General features: G+C 39.4%; 1 long non-coding RNA gene across 1 annotated transcript; it reads left to right on the forward strand.

Annotated features, from left to right (window-relative positions):
• Window positions 1-544: 544 nt before the first annotated feature.
• On the forward strand, window positions 545-5,195 carry LOC308589472. The gene is made up of 3 exons (XR_014009295.1): window positions 545-775; window positions 1,744-1,868; window positions 4,849-5,195. It is a non-coding gene; the product is annotated as an uncharacterized lncRNA (long non-coding RNA).
• Window positions 5,196-6,693: the final 1,498 nt, after the last annotated feature.

Below are 6,693 nucleotides of genomic sequence, written 5' to 3' on the forward strand. Positions count from 1 at the left end.
AATATTTAATAGACTATTGTACAGTGGTGCCTCGCAAGACGAAATTAATCTGTTCCGCGAGTCTCTTCGTCTAGCGGTTTTTTCGTCTTGCGAAGCAACCCTATTAGCGGATTAGCACTATTAGCGGTTTAGCGGCTATTAAAGGCTTAGCGGCTATTAAAGGCTTAGCGGATTAGCGGCTAAAAGGCTATTAGCGGCTTAGAAAAAGGGGGGGAAAGCGGGGAAAAATCGGAACACTCGCAAGACGCTTTCGTCTTGCAAAGCAAGCCCATAGGGAAAATCGTCTTGCGAAGCAGCTCAAAAACGGAAAACCCTTTCATCTAGCGGGTTTTCTGTCTTGCGAGGCATTCGTCTTGCGGGGCACCACTGTATTTTAATATTTTGTTGGAAGCCGCCCAGAATGGCTGGGGAAATCCAACCAGATGGGCAGGGTATAAATAAATTATTATTATTATTATTATTATTATTATTATTATTATTATTATTATTATTATTATTATTATTATTATTATTATTATTATTTGTGGGAATTATGCTAGGCTTCTTCTTGCCTCTTCACAAGGCAATTCAGATGGACTACCTTTCCAAGTGGTTACACGCATGCTTTGAATTACTTGCAGGAAAATTGCAATATGAATCCTCTCCCGTGTTTTGTTTCCTGCGGCGACACTGGCTGCTTTTATAACCTGCATCAGTTGCATTGCGTTGCCAAGAAATAAGAAATGAACGAGGCATCTCAGAAAATACCCACATACCCCTGTCACGGCTTTCTCCGGTAACCCCAAATGATATGGATTCAACTGCAAGCCTTTTGACGTAACTTGGATTTCCCTGTTAAGATGGGGAAATGGGGAGACCTCTGTTGGTCACCGTGTCTTCGGGGAGTTAACTGAGCCAGGTTTCCTTGCAAGATGGAAAATGAGATTTTATAATCGTTACACAAATGAAGTGTCACACAAATCTTTACCTCTGGAAAATGAATTGGGAAGGTGGCTGTAATTTTTAATTAAACTGGTATGTATGATTGCTGAACTCAAAAGTTCCTTGGGATTTCTCGGAAAGGAAGATGAAATCGAAACAGCTGCTGGGATTGTATTGTGTATGCTCCATTCGCAGGGAAAGTAACATGTTCAGCACACTGGAAAATGTATCACGAGCCACAAGTTTATCGCAAACTTGCCTATCTCATTAAATGGATGCACTACAAGCCAGGGGCTGAGATAAGGACGAGTCCCCTTTTCGCAGCTGGAATCCCAGCCATCTGCGATGAACAAGATCTTTGTATTGCTAGATAGATCCAAATAACTAAATCATAGCTCTTGGCTTTTCAAACGCATGATCTGTGAAAACTGGCATTGTTAAAATATACAGTATTTTAAAGATTAATTCAAATATACAACCCGTACATGTGTATCTCTGCAAAATAGGAGGCCTGGAGTTTTAAGCTCAGATTTTTTTTATTGTGCCTTCAAGAGATTGCTTCTAAGAGGTTGATACTTTACCCAGCTTTTGCTCTAGCTCCTGCCATTGTTATTTTTTTCCCTATTCTAGAAGAGATGCAAAAAGTACCTAATGACCAGATACTGTTAAGTCTTGAAAACAACAAAATAGAAAAAAAACATTAGAGTTAAAAGCAGTTTACTTAAGAAGACAGGTGTATACGGCCAAATATTACTGCAGAATTTATCATACTAGTATTAAAGAAACACTGCTTATCCCCAAACGAACTTCCTTGTTTTACAGAACTTTCCCAAGCTTGAATGCAACATGTCAAAATCATATCCTGGATTCGACAGAAGCAGCTGGATAGCAATGCAGCAAGGATCTGCCTCAAAAAATAAGCAACTGAGGGTTTTGCTGATGTTTTCGTAAGTTGCTCGTTTCTATCACCTTAACTGGTCCATTTTAAATTAATAAAACAACTTTTGCACCTTCTGTAACCTGTCAACATAAAATCAAAGCCTTCCCAATTTTTTTCCTTTTCACATTTCGAAAATGGATGAAGTACTAGATAAACAAAACACTTCATTATTGAAGGTATTTCCCCCCAATTTGTATTTTATAAAGTACCACTGATTAAAAAAAAATCTATTGGAAATCTGCTTTCGGGTTTATATCTATTAAGGTATTAAAAGTATTTTTTAATATTCATTGCCAAATGCATTATGACATTGGAGTCCCTAGATGTTTCCCACATTCTGAGTGTTTTCGTGTTATATAAAAAGTAATTGCTAATCTCCCATATCATTGTTACTCTGTATTAAATGCTTAATTTTTTGTCAGGCCTCTAACTGGACTGTATTTTCCTTTCAGCACCATAACAGAATGTCAGATTTGAAAATATTGAAATGAACATGGCTCATCTGGTCTCATTTTGGCTTTGATCTGTTAAGTGACAAAATTTACTTGATCAAAAAGGGCGCTTTATGTAAACCAATTCCCCTACAAAAATGAGTGGCTCAGTATAGCTTGTTATCAGATTTGTTGATTAATATCATGTGAAGGGGGACATTTCAGAATTTTAATGTTCATTTACATTCCACATTGTTAAAGAGACTTGACGAGGATTGCATGTTAAATTATTTCAATACTTGCTTGGTTAGAAAATGCAGCATATCATTTGATCAGTGGTACACAGGTTGTTGTCTCAAATAATTATTTTCTCCTTGCATTTTTCAAACTATTGTCAGTCTGTATTCTTGTTAATTCTGAGCCTAGGTTGTAGGAAACCACTGAGCCACCCTGAAACAAAACTTTTTATGACACTCAATGAGATTTTTTTGCCTGCAAAATCTAAATGTATTTTTGGCAATTATAATGCCACGCCTTTATGCATGGTGTTGAGAGAGTGGTTAAAGTTTCCTCCTCCCTTTCAATATCTATCTATCTATCTATCTATCTATCTATCTATCTATCTATCATCTATCTATCTATCATCTATCTATCTATCTATCTATCTAGATCTATCTAGATCTAAATAGTTTTAAGTTTTATAAAGGCAAATACAAAGCATAATATCTCCCCCCCTTTTTAAACCAAACCAAGACTTTTATCTTGATAAAATAAAAAACACAAAAAGGGGGGGGGAGATGAGAAAGGAAGAAAAATAAAAAAGAGAAAAGTGATTAAAAGAGAAAGAAAAATAAGATTCAGAAAGTAAAGAGCTTCTGATTCTACATCTATCCGCTATATAAAAACAATATTCACTTTGTCCAATCCAACTCCAACACCCAACGAAGCCGCTTTCTATATCAACAAACATTATCTTCAATTCTCCAATTCAGGTAATCATTACACCATTTTCTTTTTCACACAAGAAGTCCATGAGAGGTTTCCAGTCTTTAACAAATGGTTACACATGCCAATTTTGACATCTCAGCTAAGTCTATATCTAGGGCTGCCAGACACCCGGGATTTCAAAGGCGAAATCAACATCTGGGGGGAATTTTCCAAAAGACGATGCTTCGCCCTGTATCTTGGGCAAGTCAATCGAAAAACCACAAGTGTGGGGATTTTTTTGTGTTTTTTGAAAAGAAAAGAAAAGTTCATCAACTTTGGCGTTTTCCTAATAAAAGCTCAACAATTTCAGAGGTTTTCATAAAAAAGCTCAACAATTTTGGGGTCTTCCTCAAAAAGACTCAACAACATTTAGGGTGTGTTGGTTTTTACTTTTTGAAATATAACAGCCATTCTTTCATTTTTGGCAATAAGGGGTCCTTTCCTATAATTCTTGAAACCCACCACCCAACAAGACTTTTCGGTAAGGAGATGTCAGGCCGACAAAGGAAAGTACTTTACACAGGACATAATTCTGTTTATGGATTTCATTGCCAGAAGTTCATAGTGTTTCCCTCGAGCTTAGATCACTTTAAAACGGGCTTAGACAAATTCATGGAGGGAAAGTCTTATCAAGCTAGGCATGATAGCTAAGTGTTGAATATAGATTCAAATGTGGTTTGTCTCTCAGTGCTGTCAACAAGAACAGGAGAGGGCTGCTGCTTGGCCTTGTGTCCTGAATCCTGAATGCTTTAGTTTACATTCCTGCATTGCAAGGGGTTGGACTAAATGACCCTTGATTTGCATGTGTGCTTTTGAAATCCCTGCAGATCATGCTTCTTCTGACTGAGAGCTTTCCTCACCTGTTAATTCCCCCCCCCCCTTTTTTTCTGTAGCAAGGATGTAGAAGGCCACCAATCTGCTCAAAGACCAGATTTTGAGAACACACATGCTTTGCAGGTCGTTGCCAAGTTTGAGGAAAGTTTCCTTCTTGTAGCAAAAGCTACACTTTCCGTCCAGATTTTCTGAAAACGAAGTAGAAACATGTTGATGGCGATAATATTGTTATGTACATGGTTTTTTTGTTTGTTGAAGGCTAGGGGGCAGTCTGTCTCCGTAAGTGAAACCAAATTCATTTTCTCGCACTTGCTGGCTCCTCTTCAGTCAGTTTCCCCTCTCTTGGGCCTTTCCCATCGAATGAATGAATTAATGTTTGTGGCCAGTATTTTGCGTTGAGGTTGCACATTCTTACAAAGTCCCCACTTGAAAACTGGTTCCATCAAAAGTTCAGAGTTTAGCCTGCTCTGCTTTTAGAGCCACTGAGATAATGTGGTTTGTGATTTGTTAACCTTATAAGTCACCGCATGGCTTCTTATCAAATGTATAGTTGGTGATGATTTCATGACCTGGAATGCGATTCCCAGTCGTAAGGTATATTATTGTCTTTACCTGCCTGCATTGCCTGCCCTTCCTACAGGTTGCTGCTGAAGCATAGCATAGCAAGTCGGAAAAGAAATAGATAATCCTACAGAGAGACTCCACAGCTGCACAATTTTTTGCTTTGTTTTCCAGCTGCTGTTATAGTTCTGTCTTCTCTTCCGATAATCTCCAGACGGTCACAATGATGGCTTCCTAGCTAGCCAGCTGCTCCAAAGGCGTAAGCCACAGGAAAAGGTTTCGCGTTCTTGATGTGCCAGAATAATCGCCAGCATATGGCTCACGGGACTACGTAAATGATAATTTGTAACATGAAAGGTGGGGAGGAATGAACTTCCAACTCACCAGGAAAAAGACACTATTTTTAAAAGGTTCAGGTGTCTTTCTAACATTTTCCTGAGCAATTTGCATTTCCGTTCCTTGTAAACGCAGGAAAGTTGCACGTTTGCCAAAACTCAGCAATAAAGTCGACTAAACGCTCATTATGTTGTGGTAGTTTTAAAATAGTCTTTTTTTAAAAAAAAAAAAAAACACATACTAATGCACAACTTTTTTCTTCAAGACCGCACAAGAAGATATTTTTAATGTGTTAAGATATTAGAAAATTTCTTTCATGGTTCCCAGTATTCTACTTAGGGGTAGTAATGCTTTGGACAGATTGGTCTAATGTTTTTCCGTTCCTGGCATATGCTTAGATCAGCAGCTTGAATGTGTTGTTTGCCCACAATCTGGTGAACAGAAGCTCAACTCAGGCGTGTTGAGTAGCCTTTCCATTCCTTTCCTTTCCTTATTTTTCTCTCCGGCGACTTCTCACAATTCCTGCACATCATTAATGTGTACGGAGGCGCCAACTTCTCGGGATGATTGAGGGGGCCCTACGCGACAGGGGGTGAAGCCAAACACCACCTGAACATAGAGGGGTCCTGCCTCCCTCAAATAAAAGAAACCTGTAGGGGGCCCCAAAGTGCCTCATCCCCCAGGAACTGGTGCCAAGAACATATACCATTGGTGGGGAACCTTTTCCAGCCCTTCTGGGCAATCTTTTGGGGGCTGCATACGGGCCGCAGATGATGATTGCAAAGTCCAGGTCTGTGGGGAGAGGCGGTCTGTGACATCTTGTGACATCTTTGTCTCTAGATGCCCAGATGTCATCTGTGGCTACAAGTGCCTTCTCCAGCTTGTCTAGGCAAGCGAGAGATATTGTCAAAATTCAAGGCCACATTTTAGCCACATAAAGACCCCAAAGGACTTTGTGTCAGGGTGAGGGGTATTATTCCCAAGGGTCCCTTATACCTCCCCCTTTCTCCCTGTTTCCTCATTTTATCTTTTTAATCTTTCCACAATTTGTGTTCTTCTTTCCCTTTTCAAATACTAGTTCTGTAGGATGAGGATAACCTTCTGGTCGCTGGAAGAGGTAGTTAACCCTTCTCACTGGGAAGCTTATCCCCTGAATATTGGGGGGGCGGATTAAAGTATTGGTTGAGACAATAAGCAGAAGTAAGTAAGTAAAAGAAGACCTTTGAGCAAGTGGCGGTTAGACTACTTGAAGCATAAATTCATAAGACTTTAATCAATTTATACCAGCTGCCATTCAGATTTTTCAAGCTAAAGTGTCGCCCCAGCTACTTTTTGAGATCCCAATATGGATACAAGCATATCATAGTGATTTAGATAAGATACAAGCGAGTTTCTTGAGACGTATCCTGGGGCTGCCAAGTTCAATCAAGTATGAGACGATGTGAGGAAGCAAAAAAGTAGCTACAACCAGTCGTTGTGGCAGCAGCCATAGCTTGTGACATTGAAATACTCTTTTCTGTGGTGGCTTGGTTTTTCCTTTGAACGTAACCAGCTCTGTTTCCCATCTCTGTGTGAAGGAAGGAATTTAAAATGGGGAGGTTTGCTTGGCACAGTTTAACCAGAGTTTGCAATGCAGAAACACTCATAGTTCCTGCATGTTAGCTGAGGTCCCTTTCTCTGATT

Source organism: Podarcis bocagei (genome assembly GCF_964188305.1).
Source record: "Podarcis bocagei genome assembly, chromosome: 6".
Lineage (NCBI taxonomy): Eukaryota > Metazoa > Chordata > Lepidosauria > Squamata > Lacertidae > Podarcis > Podarcis bocagei.